The sequence below is a fragment of the Lepidochelys kempii genome, chromosome 23 (assembly GCF_965140265.1).
Source record: "Lepidochelys kempii isolate rLepKem1 chromosome 23, rLepKem1.hap2, whole genome shotgun sequence".
Lineage (NCBI taxonomy): Eukaryota > Metazoa > Chordata > Testudines > Cheloniidae > Lepidochelys > Lepidochelys kempii.
The window spans coordinates 11,336,635-11,358,358 of NC_133278.1; the positions used below are offsets into that span (position 1 = coordinate 11,336,635).

General features: G+C 60.0%; 1 protein-coding gene and 1 long non-coding RNA gene across 2 annotated transcripts in view; both read left to right on the forward strand.

Annotated features, from left to right (window-relative positions):
- LOC140901855 (uncharacterized) overlaps positions 1 to 21,724 on the forward strand; it is a 355,192-nt gene that overhangs the window by 136,466 nt on the left and 197,002 nt on the right. The gene's annotated exons all lie outside the window — the stretch shown is intronic.
- LOC140902283 (uncharacterized) lies at positions 13,377 to 21,277 on the forward strand. Its single transcript, XR_012156031.1, has 3 exons — positions 13,377 to 13,631; positions 19,769 to 19,866; positions 21,160 to 21,277. It is a non-coding gene; the product is annotated as an uncharacterized lncRNA (long non-coding RNA).

Genomic DNA, 21,724 nt, shown 5'->3' on the forward strand with positions numbered 1-21,724 from the left:
TTAACGTGCCACTGGACTCCTCGTTGTTTTTGTGGATACAGACTAGCATGGCTACCCCCTGATACTTAGAGGATGAAGGTCTACAGGGCTAACTCTGCCCCCACAGGTGACACCTGTGCTCCCCCAAGCCCATGTTGTGTCTGCCCAGAGCAAGATTCCCTCCTGGTACATCATAGCTAAGGTGAAGGGGGGAGGGATAGCTCAGTGGTTTGAGCTTTGGCCTGCTAAACCCAGGGTTGTGAGTTCAATCCTTGAGGGGGCCATTTAGGGATATGGGCCAAAAATTGGGGCTTGGTCCTGCTTTGAGCAGGGGGTTGGACTAGAGACCTCCTGAGGTCCCTTCCAACCCTGATATTCTATGATTCTAAGGGGCACTGGGCAGGGAGCCAGGAGCTCTACTCCCATGTCTGCTGTCTAGTGCACATCATAGACCTTGGTAAATAGCAGGGCCCTGTTTCTCAGTCCTGGCTGGCAGGCAGCTATGAGCCTCCAACCATCTCCAAATCAGCTGCACAAGGCCACTTCAGGCAAAAGTGGGACTAGAACCCAGCTCTCTAGCATGGCAGACCCCAGCCTCAGACCCAGCCTTTCACAGTGAATGTGCCATGTATATGTGCTGTTGTTAGCCTCTTTAACCATAATCACGGTCCCCTCCCACAGTCAGAGGAAGAACCATGGAGCCCCGATCACCAGTATTCTTCAGCTCTCCAGCAAATCGCTGTCTAGCCCAGGGGCCAACTGTGTGTCACGTCCCCCTCTGGGGCTGACTCCGCATAAAAGCTCCGGATTGCTCAAGTGGTAACACTCAGCCTTGTGGAGCTGATGGACCAAAGCTCACACCGGGCTGATGATCCCCGGGGGTACCTGTGGCAGTCTCTGATCTTCTTAAAACCGCCCTCCAAGTTTATTTCATTCTCCCAGGGCACAAACATCCCCTGACCCTGGCTGGAGCCCTGAGAGCCCAGAACCGGTCAGTGACGGCGCCATGTGCGACCCAGCCCAAGTGTCCTGCACTGCAGCCATTTGCTGCTCAGGGTTCGGGGGCAGGGTGGTCCGGAGCCCCATGGGCACTCACTGCCCTTTGCTTTGCCTTCCCTTAGGCCTGGGAGGAGGGCTCACCTCTCAAAGCCTATTGCATTCTGCCGGCAAAGCTGATTCGGCAGCTGCCCAAGGACCAGCTGCAGAACATGCAAAAGGCCATTAATAATCCCGGCGGCCTGTGCAAGCCAGGCCAGGGGAACATCCCGGCTGCCGCGGTGAACGGTCTGCCCAGAGGGGCGGGGGAGCACGCCGAGTGGCGCTGGCTCCAGGGCAGCTGGAAGAGCCCCGTGCGGAAGCTCCTGGCCTGGACCTACAATACCAGCTGCCTGATCTTCTTCACCCTCGACTCGCCCTGCGCAGGGAGGTGCCTGCGGAAGAACAGGCCCCACAGCATCGTAGATATGGTGAGCGACACCTTCCGCCCCCTCGGCAGCAACTCCAAGGCCTTCGTCTTCCGGCAGATCGACCAGGAGGCCGTGACACCCCAAAGCCTGCTGGAGGCCTGGCACCAGCTGCACTACGTGCCCCTGCTGCACTGAGACAACAACAGCTGCTGGGACTGTGGCGGGAACGACGCCAACGCCAGCGCCTGCCTGGAGAGCAGCAGAAAGAACAGGAGGACGTGTGGCACCTTAGAGACTAACCAATTTATTTGAGCATGCTCACTTCATCGGATGCAGGCGATCACGAAAGCTCGTGCTCAAATAAATTGGTTAGTCTCTAAGGTGCCACAAGTCCTCCTGTTCTTTCTGCGAATACAGACTAACACGGCTGCTACTCTGAGACCTGGAGAGGAGGTGAGCCATGGGGCAGCAACTGCACCAACAGGCGGCTTCCCTGCCAGCAGCCTCCATCATGTCACAGAGCAGTGGGGGTGCCAGGGCAGGCAGCGCGGGTGGGGGGGGGATTGCTGGAAGATGGGGTACAGTTGGGTGGGGAGGGCAGGGCAGGGGGCACCATCAGGGGGATGGCAGGGCAGGGGGCACAGTTGAGGGGATGGGAGATGGTGGGGGGCACTGTTGGGAAGATTGGGGATGGCAGGGCAGGGGGCACCACTGAGGGGATGGTGGTGGGGGGGCACCGTCAGGGGGCTGGGGGGATGGCAAGGTAGGGGGAACCATCGGGCATGATGGGGGATGGCAGGGTGGGGGGGGCACTGTCAAGGGGACAGGGGGATGGCAAGGTAGGGGGAACCATCTGGCATGATGGGGGATGGCAGGGTGGGGGGGCACCGTTGGAGAGTTTGGGGTGATCCGGGGTGGAGGTGGCGGCACTTTTCTTCTTACAACCTGTGATTTTGTTGAGTCGAGCCGCGCTGATCCCCCTCCATTCTGATTAACACCAATAAAGTGTCAGAGCATCTTGGGACCTCGCATCTTGGTCCGTGTGTCTCAGCTTTCCAGGGCGCGTGAGGACTCCCAGGCAGTGCCCCCTTCCTCAGCCCAGGCCTGGGCCCCCATTTTTTGCCTGGGGCTCTCCCTGAGCCCAGGCCCCCGAAGCCCGCTGTCATTTATCAGTCGCCAGGATCCAGGACTGAAGGGGGTTGGAGTGGGTCTGGGACAGGGACACGTAAGTGAGATCCCCATGCCAAGCAGTCACACTATTGTTCTAATGCAGGGCTAATGCGGGGCAGGTTGTAAATGCCACCAGAGGTAAGAGCACAGGAAGGACCAGCCTGGGTCACAGCTGGGGCCGGGCCCCCAGGCACCACCCTGTCCTTTGGGGCTGTGACATACCAAAGTACAATCCAGACTAATGAGCAGCTGTGTCACCCCTGCCCTGCACCCTTGGGTGCCTTACAATGCCTTGCTGAAATAGCTCCCACACAGGCCATTCATGAACAGCCTCCAGCATGCAAGCCCCACCTTGAGTGTCTGTGTGTAACTACAGCCTTCCAGCAACACCCTGGCTCTCACCAGCCCTGGTTATACTACAGGGTGACCCCGACGCACCCCCAGTGCCATATTTCCCCCAGAAAGCTATGTCCTGTGCTGGCCAGCCCTCTGCTGGACAGCACAAGTTCTATTCAGCCCATTGTTCCTATCAGAGAATAATATGCACACAACTCGTCACCCCCAGTGGAGTTTCCCAAACACTTCAATTTAAACACACCAGATCAGCTAAAACAATAAAATTTATTAACTACAAAGAGCAAGATGGTAAGTGAGTACAAATCAGACATGGATACAAGAAAACTAAAGATAAGATGTTTACAAATCCCTAACATAACAAACTACATCCGGTTCAAGCAAAGTTTCTCCCCGCATGTGTTCGGCAGTCTTACTGACCCAAACCCCGGTCAGGAGCCCTCTCCCAGAGTCCAACAAATGCTTCCTTTTTCGCTTCCGGTGCCGTGAATGTGATGGGCAGGGAGAGAGAGTGGGGTGCCTTGGGGTGTTTGTCCCTCCTTTTTACACTTTCTGTCCCCCTCTTGAAAAAACATTTACAGCTGGGCACAAGGAGACATAAAATCTGTGGCAGGATGTTCCCTGCTGGGGGGGTTTCACCTGTTTGGCCTGTCTTTCTCTTCCCTTCCTGCTTGTTGACTTTGTTTACTGCTTAAGTGCAAATTGAGCAGCGCACACATTCCTTTGCTGAGGACAGACTTGTTTGCCGATGTCTGCCTGGGACTCTGTGCTCTGGCACATGTGTTAATAACTCCATACAGGTCTAACTTCATATACCGTGTTCCCACATGTATTTTCCCAGGACAATAATGACCAACAACTTATGAATGTTCAAGGGAGTCCTTACAAGCCAGATTTAGGACAAAGATGGTTACAGTAGCATGTAGGGTGTGATTACAGCGGTGTAGTCTGTCACCGGAGCTCCCGGTGCTGCCCAGCGACTGACGGCCTCATAGCAACGGGGCTGAATGTGTGGCTGGGGGGTGGGTTTTGGGGGGTCACACAGCATCAGGGACCCACTGAATGTCTGACACACCTGGGGAGACTGCCAGTCTGTGTGCCCCTTCTGCACCCAAGAGGTGCCCCCCTGGACAATGGGGCTGGATGGGTCATTGCCCCTTGGTAGCTGTGCTGGTGCCTGGACCCTGTGGATGCTCACCCAGGGAAGGGGTTTATAGCCCAGCCCTGCTGAGCCGAATGCTCCACCCCATACCGAGCTGCCAGTGTCCCCGGCCGAGCTTCCCCCACTGGCACAACTGTGGCTTCAGAAATAAACAGCCCCATGCAGCCGTGATGGTGGCAGAAGAGCCGTGGGACTGGCAGCCTCCAGCCCAGTAGAGACCAGCCTCTGGTGGCCTTGTCTGTGGCAGGGAGCGAGGAGTGAGCAAGGGCCTCCCTCCTGAGCTCTTCACCCTTCCTCTGGGGGCAAAGGGACCCCCCGGGCCCCTGGCCCCAGCCATGTGACCCCCTGGGAATCTGGCTGGGATCCAGGTTAGAAGGAGGGAGCAGGGCGGAGCAGGGGTCCCCAGTGGAGCAGGAGGGAGTAGAGCAGCCCAGCAAGGGTGTCTTCGGGGGGGATGTGAGAGTATATCTGTGGCAGGTGGGAGAGAGCGGGGGCAGAGGGGAGAGCAGGAGGATCAGGGAGAGCAAGGGGCATGGACGGTGCACACTCTGCCCTGCAAGGGAAGGTCAAGAGATGCCGGTGTGGTGCTCTGTACCCCTTTATTCACCCGTGCACACTATTACAATAATCTTTGTACAAAGATGCTTTGGGAGGTATCGTGTAGAAATTCATAACCCGCTGGTTAATAGTGTCCTGATAAAATATGTGTGGCCACATTGTATGTGAAGTTATCAGATTGCACCGTATAGTGTGACTGAGACATATTCCAAGACTGGGGAGCGGCCAGACCAGTTCCTCAGGAACAAAGGACAAGCTGACACCTCAGCCAGGTGTAAACAAGGTCAATGTGTCATCACCTACTAAATGGCTCTTCATTGGCAGGAGAAGGGACATGGGCAAAAAATCTCCATCTTAAAAAGAAACACTTGAGGTTCCCATCTGTACAGACGTGGTGTCTCCTAGACCTCAGCTGGAGCTTCTCAAAGAAGGGAAAAAGCTGTAAGAAGGAAGGGTCGAAGCCCCAAATAATTCCTACCTTTCACTCCTCCCATGGCAAGAGGGATTTTGCAGCTAACTGGCTAGCTCGGTGTCCATCAAAGGGAGCTATCCCCCCACTTTATTTATCACAGATGGGTTCATGGATGGACGGATGGATGGATGGATGGGTTCATGGACGGACAGATGGGTTGACGGATGGATGGGTTGACAAACTGATGGGTTCATGGATGGACGGTTGGATGGACGGATAGGTGGATGGATGGGTTGAAGGACAGATGGGTTGACGGAGGAATGGGTTGGTTGTTGATTGATTGCATTGCAGCTTACATTCTCCTCCCACCTTGATGACCTCCACCATGGGCTGTGTTTGGGGCTGGGTTTTTCACTGATGTTAGAGAGAGGTTCCTGTTCTTCTCCTTGCAGCTGTGGCAGCCCTTGTCATTGCACTCATACGGGGGCATGTTACAGAGCGTGCATCACACGCTCCATACAAACTGCTTCGCCCTGTGTCTGTCCTGACCGAACACCTCCTGGAAGGCCAAAGCGTGGCGGTCACTGTCTATGGCACCGAAGATCCTGTCCATGAGTTCCTGGATGCGATGGTCGTCCTTCAGGTCCTTCCAAGGCGTGGGGCACCTGGCACTTGGCCTGGTCCCGGGCCTTGTCCAGGAGGAGGGAGACGGGGCTTACCCCATTCTGGTCCAGCCGGAGCATCAGCCACTCTGAGTGCAGAGAATGTTGGCCACGTTTGTCAGGTTTGGTGGCGACAATGTTTATTCCCCTCGTACAGAAGGTCCATCTCCAGTTTGGACTTCATTGCCTGGAGCCTGGCCATGGGCAGGTGCTTCTGCAACTCACTTGGGCTGGTGCCTTTGCACACGGACTGCAGCAAGGAGATGGCCACCGCATACTGAACGGTGGTGGGGGATGGTGACGGGGCGATACCTGGGGGACAGAGGGGTTGGGAGAGTCTGAGCCCAGGGGTAATCACACACCAAGTGCAGAGCTAATTAACAGGAACTGTACAGACACCTCCATGGACCCCAGACATTCATCCTCCCCCTGCACCCTCAGAAACTCTCCCTTCCAGCTCAGGGTCCCATCTCCCCCTGCACCCCCATAAACTCTCCCTCCCAGCTCAGGCTCCATCGCCCCCCTGCACGCCCAGAATCACTGGTTATGAGGCAGTGGCGCTAGGTAACCCTCTGATTCCAGCAGACACAAGGTGTCCCTGCTGCTCCCTTTGCGGCTAGGGGAGCGGGGCAGGACCGAGACATGCCCCCCTCAGGCTGGTCACTCACTGGTGGACGTGATCCATGATGGCTTTGAATGTGGCTGAGTCGATGCTCCTGGCGGTTTCTGTCCCAAGGCAGAGGAGAAGGGACAGCAGCAGGAGTCCAGCCCTGGGCATCCATCCTGACACCTGCACAGGACCCCACAGGGTCAACAGCCCCGAGCCCGGGGCACAAAGCCAGACCCCCGACCCACATCCCCTTGTGCTACTGACAGGAGAGGGGGCAGGAAAGTGTCCCTGAGCAGAAAGGAGATACCAGGGTTTCCATGGGGCAAGAGACTGTGGGGGGAGGGACTCACTAGGGTTTCCATGGGGCAGGAGCAAGGGGACGGGGGGACTCATGAGGTTTTCCATGGGGCAGGAGAAGGTGGGGGACTCACCAGGGTTTCCATGGGGCAGGAGCAGGAGGTGCCATCACTCACTGACAGAGGATCACACCAGATTCCCAGTGATGGGCTCTCAGCTCTCAGCCCCTCTCTTTATAGACCCATTCTCCCTCCCCCAACCCCAATTCTGGAGAGGGGTGGTGCCCACTGCGGCTGTCCCTGTGCCCAGCCAAGGGGAGGCGGCCCCAGGCGCCACTCGACTGCTTTATTCAATATTGCCTTTAAAGGAAACTCCATTGGGCTGAGCCAGGAGCAATGGAGTACACAGCAGGGACCGCTCCCGCCCCCGCAGAATGACAGGGGGCGCCTTAGCATTATCCCCAGTTGCCAGGCTGTAACTGCTGGGGTGGGACCAGCAGACAGCACCCCACTTAAACATGGGGACAGCTCACTTCTTTCCCAGCAACTGGCTCAGGCTCTCTGCAGACTCCAGCAGCTTCACTGCATCCATCACACACAGGGGAATTGACTAGTCTTGGAAAGATTGTCTCAGCCAACGAACGGGGATGGCAGGTGGCAAGGGCCGGGGTAGATGTGGGATGGGGCGTGGGGGCATGGCGAGGGCCAGGGCAAACGGGGCCTGGGAGATGAGAGGTGGCAAGGGCCAGGGCAGATGGGGGATGGGGCATGGTGAGGACCAGGCAGATGGGGGACAGGAGGTGGTGAGGGCCAGGCAGACTCGTTTGCCCCTGCCAGGTGGTTCTGGTTTGTCTCATGCTGGGGGTGACGGGGTGAAGTTGCTGATTTTCCACCATGTGAGCAAGGGCCACAAAGCTTCAGCGCATCCTGGGGCCTCGCATCTCTGTCCTTGTGTCCGGCACCCACATCTCTGTCCGTGTGTCTGGCTCTCTCGCAGCCTGTCCAGTCGGCCACAGACAGCTGGGGACAGGGCAGGAAGCCGAATATGCCCATCTGTCACTCAGCAAGATCAGGTTGCCACTGTCTGTGCCAGCAGCACTGTGCAATAAAATCGGATGTCGGGCAGGTCCCAGCGGGCGCCAATCGGCCCCGAGCCATTGGAGTGAATGGGGCAGGTCCTAGCGGGTGCCAATTGGCCCTGACATCAGTGGACCTGCTCCAGCTGGGAATCCTCACGCCAAGCTCACCCTGGGCTGGGGACAGGTTCTAGACGGGAACTTAGAGCAAATGCGGAGATGGGGGTTCTCGACTGGAGTCCTATTATCGCTCAGGGTTTGGACAGAGGTTCTAGGCTGAAGCCAGGTGCACATGCCAGGATGGGTGGTGTTCTCGATCTGAGGCTGTTACACATGGGCATGGGCGGGGTTCTAGCACCAAGGCTAACACACACTTGAGAGGGGAGGGAGCTCTAGATGAGAGGCTGTCACACACTCAGGAGGGGGTGAGGTTCTAGATCCAAGGTTGTCACCCACTCGGGGGTTCTAGGTCCAAGGCTGTCTCACACTCGGGGGGCAGGGGTTCTAGATCAGAGGCTGCCACACACTTGGGAGCGGTGGGTGGGTGGGATGCCAGGGTGGAGGTGGTGGGCCCTTTCTTCTTGCAACACTTATCATTTTGCTTAGTCCCTCCCACCCCGTACGATTAAAACCAATAAAGAGTCAGAGCATCCTGGGTCCTCCGGTTTCTGTCCGTGCATCTGGCGCCCTCATCTCTGCCCGTGTGTCTCTCCTTTCCAGGGCATGCAAGGCCTCCCATTCTCCCTGGCAGTGCCCCCTTCATTGGGCCAAGCCTGGGCCCCCTTCTTTTTGCAAGGGTGACCCCCATGGCTCCTCTTCTCCAGAAGGGAACCTCTGGCACCATCCACCCGCCCCGTTCTCTCCAGGGCTCCCCATGAGCCCAGGCACGGATGTCCCCCCTCAGCAGCCAGGTGCCCAAAAGGGACTGGCAGAGACGGAGCACAGCCTTTGCCAAACTAGCCGGCGTTTATCAGTCACCAGGATCCAGGCCGCGCCCTGGGAAGGGGGTTCATAGCCCAGCCCGGCTGAGCGGGACGCTACCACCCCACCCCCCGCCCACCCCGAGCTGCCAACAGCTCCAGCCCAACTTTCCCTGCTACTGCAACTGCAGCTTGAGAAATAAATCGCCCTTGCAGCCATGGTGGTCTTGTCCCTGGCAGGAAGTGCGGGGGCAGGCTGAGGCCTCCCTCCCAATCCCCTCACCCTTCCTCTGGGGGTGAAGGCACCTCCCGGCCCAGCCCTGTGACCCATGGGGAATCTGGCCAGGATCCGGGTTAGAATGAGGAGCAGGGCAAAGCTGGGGTTCTCAGCAGCACAGGAGGGCAGGAGAGGGTGTCTCCAGGGCAGATGTGGATTGGGTGTCTCTGGCGGATGGGGGGGAGCAGGGGTGATGGGAGATTGTCCGACACGCGGGACAGGGGAGCTCAGGATTTGGGGCAAGATCCTTGTCGGGACACAATCCTTGTCCCGTGGGTCACAGATAAGTCCAGTGGGAAGGTCTGGCGGGACTGTGACTGCCCTCAGGGCATATCTGCTACACGGGTGGGTCCCCTGGGGCATACGGCTCCAACCGCCAGTCATCAGCAATGTCGCCTTTCCCCTGCCAGCCACAATCCCAACCCACACTCTGTGCCCGAGCCTCGCCCGCCGGTCACGTTGGGGTTTGGCCTGCTGGTTCAGGTGACCCGAGGCTCATTTCGTCCCATTTGCCTCCTTCAGTCAATCCCTCAGGCCAGTCCCATGCCCCACATCCGGGTTCTAGGAGCTGAAGACACCCGCAACAGAGATCAACCGGGAACCGGGGTCTTGCTCAAACTTCAGCCTCTGTGTTACAGACTAGGCCAGCTGCCCACAGGCTGGCTCCAGCATTTCCTCCTCAGAGGCTCTGGGGTTCCCAGTGTGCTGAGCAGCACGCGGGTGAGGGCTGGTTGGTGGTTTTTTGATGCCCAGAATCGTGCATAGATCTTGAGGGGCCAGCTCTCATGGGGCCCAGTGAGTGAGTCATTGACTGATCTTCCAGAAAGTATCTTCGCTCTCAGCAGTCCACGGCTTCCCGAAAGCTGTGCCCGCATGAGAGTCCTGATCCCAGGGCGGGGGGGTTCCCATGCTGGGGTATCCGCAGGACGTGGGGAAAATTCCTTATGAACTTGCGGTGACAGCTGCAGAATCCCAGAAACGACAGTGATCCCTGTTCTTCAGGGGCTCCCGGTGCTGCCCAGAGAGCAATGGCCCATAGTGAGGGGCTGAAAGCACAGCCGGGGGGGAGGGGGGGTTGGGGGTCACACAGCCATCAGAGGGGTCTGCACACCCCTTCTGTGCCCAAGTGGTGCCCCTGGGGACTATGGGACGGGGCAGGTCTTGCCCCTTGGTGGCTGTGCTGGTGCCTGGGCCCTGCAGGTGCTCTCCCCGGGGAGGGGGTTTATAGCCCAGCCTGGCTGAGCATGACACTCCCCCTTCTCCCCCTACCCCTCCATCGGGCTGGCACCATCATGGCTTGAGAAATAGGTGGCTCCTTGTGGCCTTGATGGTGGAGCAAGAGCCGTGAATCGGCAGCCTCCAGCCCCCACGGGAGCAGTCTCTGGCAGCTTCAACTCCAGCAGGGAGCGGGGAGCAGGCGGAGGCCTCCCTCCTGAGCCCCTCTGGCACCTTCCTCTGGCCCCAGCCCTGTGACTGGAGGCCATTCAGGGTCAGGGCTTGGGAGGGAGGCAGTGAGCCCCTAACAACCAGGGAGCCATCAGGCTGTGTGTCCTATCTGCACCCAACCAGCGCCCCCACCCCAGGGAGATTGCGAGTGGGAGCCGGGTCCCCACTGGGGCCAATGGGGGCGGGGTGGCTTGTGTCACTCAGGGGGCAGGGCTGGGGCCTGTCCTTGTGGGGTGCTTGCTCTGGCAAAGGGGTTCAGACCCCACCCCCGCACCATGCCAGGCACAGGGCGTCCCCGCTGGTCGACCTTCCCCCATTGTCACAAATGCGGCTTGGGAAATAAACGGCTCCTTGCGGTGGTGATGGTGGATCAAGAACTGTGGGGCCGGAAGGCCTCGCTCCTGAGTCTCACACCCATGTCTGGGGGCACACGTCCGTCCCCTCCCCCCCCGCATCCACAGCCTCAGCCCTGGGACCCCTTCCAGGGGAATCCAGCTAGAATGGGCTTTGGCCTGGGTCAGAACTAGGAAACAAGCCAAGCACCTCTCGCACGCCACATACCCAGCATGACCACTGGGAGCACTGCTGCCCCCTCCCCCATTAGCACAAACATTCACACTGCACGTACCAGCATGGCCACTGGGGGCACTGCAGCTCCCCATCAGCACACGCAGCATTCACACTGCACGTACCAGCATGGCCACTGGGGGCACTGCAGCTCCCCATCAGCACACGCAGCATTCACACTGCAAGTACCAGCATGGCCACTGGGAGGCACTGTAGCTCCCCATCAGCACACGCAGCAATCACACTGCAAGTACCAGCATGGCCACTGGGGGGCACTGCAGCTCCCCATCAGCACACGCAGCATTCACACTGCACGTACCAGCATGGCCACTGGGGGCACTGCAGCTCCCCATCAGCACACACAGCATTCACACTGCACGTACCAGCATGGTCACTGGGGGCACTGCAGCTCCCCATCAGCACACGCAGCATTCACACTGCACGTACCAGCATGGCCACTGGGGGGCACTGCAGCTCCCCATCAGCACACGCAGCAATCACACTGCACATACCAGCATGGCCACTGGGAGGCACTGCAGCTCCCCATCAGCACACACAGCATTCACATTACACGTACCAGCATGGCCACTGGGGGCACTGCAGCTCCCCATCAGCACACGCAGCATTCACACTGCACGTACCAGCATGGCCACTGGGGGGCACTGCAGCTCCCCATCAGCACACGCAGCATTCACACTGCATGTACCCAGCATGGCCACTGGGGGCACTGCAGCTCCCCATCAGCACGTGCAGCATTCACACTGCACGTACCAGCATGGCCACTGGGGGGCACTGCAGCTCCCCATCAGCACACACAGCATTCACACTGCACATACCAGCATAGCCACTGGGGGCACTGCAGCTCCCCATCAGCATGTGCAGCATTCACACTACATGTACCAGCATGGCCACTGGGGGGCACTGCAGCTCCCCATCAGCACACGCAGCATTCACACTGCACGTACCAGCATAGCCACTGGGGGCACTGCAGCTCCCCATCAGCATGTGCAGCATTCACACTACACGTACCAGCATGGCCACTGGGGGGCACTGCAGCTCCCCATCAGCATGTGCAGCATTCACACTGCACGTACCAGCATGGCCACTGGGGGGCACTGCACCCTACATTAGCTGTGGCTGTGTGGATGGCAGTGTTGCATAATTCCCAAATGACTCAGCTGTTCTTTATGTCCTGGGGGCGCCAAGGCCTTTCCTGTCTGTGCCAGGATCGCTCCCCTGCTGCGCCCGGCTCTGGGGTGTGGCGTGCCTGTGCCATGGCCCCACCTGGGATGCAGGGCATGGGGGAGCAGGGCAGAGGGGGTGGCATTGAGCAGCATGGCCATCCTGCCCTGAATCTCGCTGGTTGTGCACAGCTGGGGCTGGTAGGGTATGGGAGGGGTCTGGGTTTGGGGGCTGGTTGTGGGCACCCTGCTGTCCCTGGTGGAGCAGGGGAGGTGACCCCAGGGTCAGAGACGGGGGAGGCAGCAGGTCCCTGGGGAGTGCGGGAGGGAACCCCAGTGCGAGGGGTCCGTGAGCCACCAAATCCCAGCCCACTGGAGCATGCAGCCCCACAGCCGCACATGGCCCTTTCCAGGACCAACCCAGCCCCAGTGAGCTGGGCCGGATCCCCCAGAAATCACCCAGAGCCATCAGGGCCCTATCACACCTCGCTGGAACCTGGCCTTCCCCGCCGCCTAGACCCTCCGGCACACATCAGACAATCTGCTGCACACACACACACCAACACCCCCTGCACACACACCCCGCAACACCCTCTACGCACATACACACACACACTCGAAACTCCCTGCACACGGACACACACACCAAGCCTCTGCACAAACCACAATGCCCTCTTGCACACACACACACAAACACACCCTGCACACACACATACCCCGCAACACCCTCTACACACACACACACCCTGCACACACACCCCGCAACACCCTCTACGCACATACACACACACACTCGAAACTCCCTGCACACGGACACACTCACCAACCCTCTGCATACACCGCAACACCCTCTTGCACACACACACCAACATCCCTACACACATGCTCACAAACCCCTGCACTCCCTATACGCCCACACACAACCCCCCCCCCGCAACACCCCCTGCTCACGCACAGCCCAACACTCCATACACACCTCAATACCCTCTCTTCCCACAATGCAGAGGCTGCCCCACTTCAGCCCAGCAAGTCTGTTGCTGGGATCCGTGGCCTGCAGGGCTCTGTGTTTCCAAGGGAGGGGAGGTGGGGCGGGTGGCCTCTGCACCATGGAGGGGGAAGGAGCATCTGGGGGTCAGGTCCCCAGAGACCCGTTGGGGTTGCCACCCTCCAGGATTGTCCTGGAGTCTCCAGGAATTAAAGATTAATCTTTAATTAAAGATCATGTGGCGTGATGTAACCTCCAGCCTGGGTCCCAGCTAGGTTCAGCCGGCGGTGAGAGGGGAGGGCAGGGTGTGGGGGGAGGCGTCTGGCCCAGGCTAAGCCGCTGTGCATTAACCCCGGAGCAGTTATGACATATCTCGAATACCCGAGCGTGATCCTCCACCCCCTGCCGCTGCCTGGGTACCGTTCCCACCCTACACCCAGACGGACAGACAGACACACGGCTCAGCATGTCCGACAGCCCCAGCCCAGGAGGGGCCCCCCAGGGGGGAGCCCCAAATGAACCCGAGGGGCAGCCCCCCTGCGCCGAGCTCAAAGCGGCCATGGAGAAATGGTGAGTCCTGGTGCAGCTGCCAAGATGAGGGGTTGTGTTCAGGGGGGAGCACTGCCGGGCAGGGAGGGAGGGGGCTGGCACCCTGTCCAACCTGATCCATGGGGAGCCACTGCAGGGAATGGGGGGCAGGGGCTCCATGCAGTGGGGGCAGGGGGGATTGATAGGGGTAGGAGTGGCAGGGCTCAGTGGATCTGTGATCAGTGGGGCAGCAGGGTGGGCAAGGAGCTCAGTGGGGCAGAGGGGCTCAGTGGGTTAGGGGATGGGGGCCTTAGTGGGGCAAGTGGGGCAGGGAGGGCTCAGTGGGGTGAGGGATCAGGGTTTTAATAAGGCAGGTGACTCAGTGAGGTGGGGGACTCAGTGGGGGAGGTGGCTCACTGGGGTAGAGGTTGGGGGCATTTGTGGGGCTGAGGGGCTCAGTGGGGTGGGGAGATTCACTGGAGCTTACTTAGGAGCTGGTGGGGGCAGGGGAGCTTAGTGGGGTAGGGGTCTCAGTGGATTGGGCACAGGGGGTCTCAGTGGGGAAGCAGGGAAGCTCAGTGGGGGCTCAGTAGGGAAGGGGCCTCAGTGGGGCAGATCATCTCAGTGGATTGGGCACAGGGGGGCTCAGTGGGGTTTGGGCAGGGAAACTCTATGGGGGGTCTCAGGGAGGTGGGGGGCTCAGTGGGGTGGGCACAGGGAGCTGTGCCATTCACTCCATGCCCCGTGCCCTGGTGTGTGGGGCAGGGGCCCAGCCCAGGTGAGGCAGACAGGTGGGAGTCGGTGGGGTCCTGGCTCTGCGGTTCCCCAGGCCAGGATAGGCAGAGCCGGGCCCTCGGCTCTGGCCATGTGGTGCACAGACAGGAAGGAAACGGCAGAAGTTGGCCTCAGGCGGCCGGCCTGGAGACAGCTCTGTGGCCCCAGGGCACCCCCACGCCCCAGGAAGCAGCCAGCCCATCACCCCTCTCAGCATGACCAACCCCACAGGGAACGTGGGGGCTTCCGTGGGGCAAAGGCCCTTCCACTCGGGAGACTGAGCCCCAGCCACGCAGTGGTCCCAGGCCCAAACCTCTCCACACCAGGCCCCACCCATCCAGCCCCAGATATACGGGGCACGAGGAGAGTGAGAGAGGTGTGTAGTGACACAGCCAGATTGGTTGGGGGGGTTAGTGAAGGGGGCTGACAGAGGGGAGTGAATGAGGGGTGTGAATGGGGAGCCAGTGCCATGGGTGTGCATTGGCAGTGGTGCCTTGTTAGAAGGTGTGAATGTGGGGGCCTCGCAGGGAGGGGATTGAAGGCAGCTAGTGGCAGTGATAGACCCGGTGGGGTATTTGGGGTTGGATGACTGGAGGGGTGTATATGGGGATGGAGGGAGGGTGTGTATGGGGATGGATGAAAGGAGGGCTGTGTATGGGGAGGGAGGGATGGTGGGGTGTGTATGGGGATGGAGGGAGGGTGTGTATGGGGATGGATGAAAGGAGGGCTGTGTATGGGGAGGGAGGGATGGTGGGGTGTGTATGGGGAGGGATGGAGCGGGTGAATGGGGATGGAGCAAGGGATAGAGGAAGGGCTGTGTATGTGGACGGAGGGTTGGCGGCAGGATGTTGTCTATAGGGAGGAATGGGTGTATATGGGAATGGAGGGGGGTGTATGGGGATGGATGGTAGGGTGTGTATGGGGATGGTGGGGTGTGTATGGGGATGGATGGCAGGGTATCTATGGGGATGGACGGCAGGGTGTGTATAGGTATGGCGGGGTGTGTATGGGGATGGATGGTGGGGTGTCTATGGGGATAGATGGAGGGGTGTGTATGGGGATGGAAGGTGGGGTATCTATGGGGATTGATGGCGGGGTGTGTATAGGGATGGGTGGGTCATCCCTCCGGGTGTGTCTCCCCCCCCGGGTGCTGTCAGTCCCATCATCCCCTACTGGCTCCCCACCCCACTGTCAACTAGAGACGGGGGTGGGGCTCAGTGGGGAGCGGCTCAGTGATGATTGGAGGAGGGCTCAGTGGGGCTGGGAGTTCAGTAGGGATTGGACAGGGGGCTGAGGGGCCAGGGTCTCAGCAGGGGTTGGACCAGAGACTTGCGGGGGGAGGCAGGGGTCTCAGTGTGGCAGAAGGCTGGGCAGGGGGCTCAGTGGGGGTGAGGCAGGAGGGCAGGGGGCTCAGTGGGGAAGGGGGCTCAGTGGGGGTTGGGCAGGGGGCTCACTGGGGATGGAGCGGGGGGCAGGGGGCTCAGTAGGCATGAGGCAGGGGGCTCAGTGGAGGTTGGCATGGGGCTCAGACAGTTGCCGAGGGCGTTCCCATCCCCTGGAGTCAGTCCCTCGGGGTCACAGGTCAAGGGCAGTGGCTGTATCACCAAGCCTCCTCCTGCCCCCCGCCCAGCCATGCCCTGTCCCCATTCACCCCACCCCCAAGAGTTGGCACCATCCCCACAGCTGGCCTTGGGCTGCCGTGCCCATCTCTGGCCCCAGAATGTCCCTGCTCCCCCCTCCCCCCGCAGGGGAGCAGACCCCGTTGCCAGATCCTCATCCCCAAATAACTCAACAGCTAATGCTGCCGTGGGGGGTTACAGCAGGGACACACTGACCCTATGGATGCCGGGTGAGTGGGTAACAGAGCCCAGGGCTTCGCGGGGCATGGGAGCATCACAGCAGATGGGGATGCCCCCCTCCAGGCCCCAGAGTAAGACTGGAGACCCCCAGGGGGACAAGCCAGGACTCCTGGGTTCTATCCCTATCTGAGAGGGCAGTGGAGGTCTAGTGGTTAGAGCAGGGAGAGCAGGGAGCCAGGACTCCTGGGTTCTCTCCCCAGCTCTGGGAAGTGAGTAGGGGCTAGTGGTTAAAACTGGGGGGCTCGGAGCCAGGACTCCTGAGTTTTCTCTCAGGCTCTGAGAGGGGAGTGAGGGCTAGTGGTTAGAGATCGGGGACTGGGAGCCAGGACTCCTGGGTTCTCTCTCCAGCTCAGGGAGGGTTCCAGTGGTTATAGAGTAGAGGGGGGAGGCTGGGAGCCAAGACACCTGGCTTCTCTCCCTCCCTCTGCCCCCATGTGACCTTCGGCACATGTATGCCCCCCCCCCTTGGGTTGTAATTGGGGTAAGGCGCTTTGCTCGCGGGGCTGCCAGGAGTTATTACTATGATTTATAAATCCCCCGCTCGCGTCTCCTACGGCCGGGCTGATCCAGCCGGCGAGCTGAGCGCGACGCCCAGGTGCTCCCTGGTCGGGCCCAGGCCACACCCCATCCTCCCCCATGGGGTGCCCCCAGCCAGCTCCACCACACTGAGCCCCACTGTGCCCCACCCCGCATTGGCATGCAGGCCACAGAGCCAGCTGGGCGATGCCTCCCCCGGCAGCACCTTCCATCTCCGAGGCCCGGCTAATGTGCTCGACAGGGGCGTGCCGTGACCCAGCACCTGGCACCATCTGCTCTGCCGGGCCAGGGGGAGCGAGCAGGTGGCACTGAGGAGGCTAGTTAATTAGAGTGATGGAGTTAGCACGGCCACCGCACCCTCCCCCCATCTGGCCTGATCCCCGCAGCTTCACCTGGGACACACCCAAGGTCACAGGGGGGACGGGGGCCTTCCACTTGCCTGTCCACCTGCTAGATTCCCTCCTCTCCCCAAGCTGGGGAGAGAACCCAGGTGTCCTGGCTGCCAGCCCTCCTGCCTCTAACCACTAGACCGCACTCCCAAGCCAGAGATTGAACCCAGGCATCCTTGCTCCCAGTCCCCCACCCACGGCCACTCCTGCTCACACACACACTGCTTCCTCCCCATCCCCCGGTGTCAGCCACCCCCTGACCCTGGTGCAGTGGCTGCCCTGAGACATGGCCCCACAGGGCAGATGCCCCTCTTGGCTGGCACCCGCCAGGACACGTGGGGACAGCTAAACTGCTACCAGCCCGGCCGCCAATGACCTACATTCGGCTCTGCCACCCCGTTCCCATGGCAGCAGGGAGCGGGCATGCCAGAGGAGGGGGAGGGAATGGAGGCTTTCCCCACGGTGCTTCCAAGAGACACCTCTTCACCTCCACCAGCCCCACAGTGACCCCTAGGGACACCCCCTCTACCCCCGCCTGCCCCACGGTGACCCCTAGGGACACCCCCTCCACCTCTGCCTGCCCCACGGTGCCCCCCAGAGACCCCTCTTCCACCCCCACCTGCCCCACAGTGACCCCTAGGGACACCCCCTCCACCCCGCCTGCCCCATGGTGCCCCCGAGAGACCCATCTTGCACCCCCACCTGCCCCACAGTGACCCCTCAGGACACCCCCTCCACCCCTTGCCCCACACAGACACTTCCTTCACCTCCTACCCCTGAAGAGTGACTGGAGCCCTCGCCAGCCCCCCAGGTACGGGCTGCTGGGGCCAAGCAGAGCTGGGGCATGTGGGCCGGGCAGCAGGAGGGCGTGGTGCTGCTGACTCAGCCCTGGCCTCATTAGCTCCGGAGAAAGGAGCCGCCGGGGTAGCCAGGCGGGAGTAACGGGGAGGCCGGAAAGGGGATGCGGGCACATGGGCATTAACCCCTCAGTGGCCACACTCCCCCTCCCCCCACCACCCTCCATTAACCCCTCCCTCACTGTCCCTCCCCGACCACTAACCAAGACCCTGGCAATTCAGGCCTGCTGCCCACCTGGCTCCAGATGTGGTGGCAACTGGATACCTCCTGACTCTCACCTGGGGCCATGCCCCACACACATGCCCCAAACCAGCAGCCACCGGGTTTTCTGGGCCTCAAACGACCACTGTAGTATAGTGGGGCTCAATCCATGGCGTCCTGAGCCCCAGCTCAGGGCTTTAACTGCTTAGCCTGGCTCATGGCTGAGGGGAGGAGGAGGGCGCAGTGAGGGGGGGGGCGTTTGCATCAGCTCCAAAGGGCACCAGGATCCAGCCCCAAACAATTGTGGCTCATCAGCACCCCGCCCAGCCACCTCCCTTCCCCCTCCCCGCAGCTCTGCAGCTGCCCCTTATCTGCAACCTGCAGCCCTAACCGACTGGCAGGGCGTCCTCCCGTCCACTACCTCCCAAGCAGCCTGGTTTTGGGATGAGAGGGATCCCAGCCTGCCCCGCCCTGCACCCAACCTGCAGGTCTGGATCTTCTCTTATCAGCCCTAGAGCTCACCCAGCACCGTCCACCAGATCTCAGAGCGCTTTACAAAGGTCGGTTATTCCCCATTGTACAGATGGGGAAACTGAGGCAGGACTGGTTTACCCACTGTCACCCAGCAGATTAAGCCCAGTCCTGTGCTCTCTCCACTAGGCCACTTGCTTCCCACTAAACTGTTGTTATTATTCTGTATTAGGTGTATTATGGTAGCACCTAGGGGTTCCAGTCATGGCCCCCCTGGTGCTGGGCGCTGTACATTATTTATTAGGTGTATTATGGTAGTGCCTAAGAGCTCCAGTCATGGCCCAGGACCCCACTGTGCTAGGCACTGTATATTATTTATTAGATGTATTATGGTAGAAGTAGAATCTCACCTCTCCCTCCCCCCCCACCCTAATCATGACCCAGGACCTCACAGTCAGGGAGCAGGGGCGCAGGGAGGGACCCCTCTGCACGGTGGTGATAAGTTCCTATGTGGGGCACCCCTTGCAGCACCAGGCTCCCCATTCCCACCAGCCCCGGCAATGGGGTGTCTCCAGCTTTGCCCAGCACCAGCCCTCTGCTGCTCTTGCATGGCCCTGGCCTGCTCTGAGCGCAGCACCCTAAGCCTGTCGCCCTCCCTGTGCCACGGCTCCCCCAGCCCCATATGGACACCATGCCGCACCCCTGGACAGGCTGCAGGGGGTGGGGTGTGTCTGGCTAATCTAACCCACCTGCCAGCGCTCCCCATACACACACCCTGCAACCCTCCCCATAGACACCCCTTGCAGATAAGGGTTTGGCTGGAGGGAGGGTGGGGACAAGATAGGAGCGGGGGGTCATCGGTTTCCCAGACTCTTGGTTCAGCTTTTAGGGAGGTGGGTACAAAGGATACTGGGCTACATGGGCCCTGGGTCTGATCTGGGGGTCAGGGAGGGGGCAAGATACCAGGGTAGATGGGCCTGTGGCTCTGATCCAGGGGACAGTATACTGGGCTAGATTGGTCCATGATCATGAGCCAGGCAAGTCCCCCCCCCAATTTAATGACACCACCACCACCCGCATTTCTTCACAGCGTGAGGGAGAACGGGGAAGAGTCGTGCAAGGAACTGATGGAATCGTACCACGAGTGTCTCCGTGCCCTGGGCATCAAGGTCTAGCAGCCCCCACACAGTGAGTTCCCCTCCCCCAGCCACATAGGGAGGGCAGGGGGAGCCCAGGGCTGGGATAGCAGGGGGGGTAGTGCTGTGCCCCCCACCCTGCACCAATCCCCTAAGCCCCTTCTTTTTCTCGGATGCCTCCCTGGGCAGCCCCAGAGGGCCACAGCACCAGCCCAGAGCCACATGCCCACAGCTGAGTCTCCTCTCAGCCCCAGAGCAGCCTGTGCTTGAGTTTGGCTTGGCCTCCCCAAAGCAACCCCCCACCCCCAGAGATGCAGGACAGCTCCCGCATCCCAGTGCATTTGAGCCCCCAGCAACAGTTGCCAGGCGACCGTCTCCCCAGTGATGGCATTGAAGGTACCCAGGTGCTGGAGCTGGTTGGCATGTGGCTGCTGGTCCCGTTGGCCGCACAGAGCGAGCACCAGGTTTGCAAGAGAACATTTTTGAGTTAAAGGGACAATTTGCTTTTGACTTACAATTGAAAAAGTTAAGAGGCAGTTACAGTCACACCCTCGTTCACATCAACACCCCCAGGTTGACTTTACACCCCTGGTTCACATCCACACCCCATCATCCACATCCACACCCCCTGGTTCACACCTACAACCTCTCCTTGTTCATATTCACACCCTTAGTTCACACACACAATTCCTGGTTCAATTTACATCCCCTGGTTCACACCTACAACCTTCCCTGGTTCACACGCACACATCCCTACATCACATTTATACCCCCTGGTTCACATTCACATGGTGTGGAACTGCAGAGAAGGAATAGACAGTTGAAGTCCTCATGCACCTGTATAAGGTGTTCAGTGTACTCAGAGCAACCCCACTGTCCATCTCCAGCTTCTGGCGACGGATTTCCGTGCATTTACACAGACTTGTTTGGGGCAGAAGTGGATTTTTTAGATCATGTCTCACACTTTATATTATTTTGTTCCCCCATTTTCCATCCCAAGCTCCTTCTGATGCAGAGCATCTCCATGTTTCCAGCCCACGGTCCATTTTTGCCCCACTGTGCTTAAAGGGAATTTGGAAATAGAGCACCAGGCTTGGGGCAGTGGGGAGCAGGGGGCCTGGTGGGGTGGGAGGGCGCTGCCCTGCCCTGCTGGCTGCTCCAGGCAAGTGGCAGTCAGAGATGGGGAACATGAAGGGACCAGGGTCTTTCCCCTCCCCTCACCAGGTTCAGTAGTTAGTTACTTTTGGGGATGGGTCCTGCTTTTGAGCAGGGGGTTGGACTAGATGACCTCCTGAGGTCCCTTCCAACCCTGATATTCTATGATTCTATGATTCCTCTCTTGCAGGTGCTGGTGTGGCCAATGGGTGCAGGGTCACCTGGCGGAGCCCGGCTGAGAGGGCGAAGAGCCACCAAGACACACCAGCGGCCGTGGAGGGGGCAGCTGCTCCAGATTCGGGGGGGAGGGGGGAGGATGGGGGGCAGGGCAATAAACTGGCAACATTTTACCTGGGCTGGGTGTGTGTGATCAATGAGCGCCAGCTGTATCCCCCCCCACACACAAACTCCCCACTCCCCCCGTAACATGCCTCCAGTGCCCCCCCCAATCCCCATCAGTTGCTTCCTACCCAGCACTTGGCAAAGGGCACCAACCTCCCCCCAGAAACAATGATGCATCCAGGTGGGGGAGGGGGGAGAAGCTAGGCTCCAGGATCCCCTAGAAGAAGGAGAGATGGGGAGGGGCAGAGTGCTCAGACGAGGTGGGGAGGGATCGCCATGGCCCCTCCCCCACTCCAACCCAGGGGGAGGTAGGCACATAGGACAGCTCCCCCTCAGGCCCCAGCTCACTGCAGAGGAGATTGGGTGGGGCTCTGCCTGGTCAGCTGCCCCCTCCCCCCCCCAAATCTATGGGG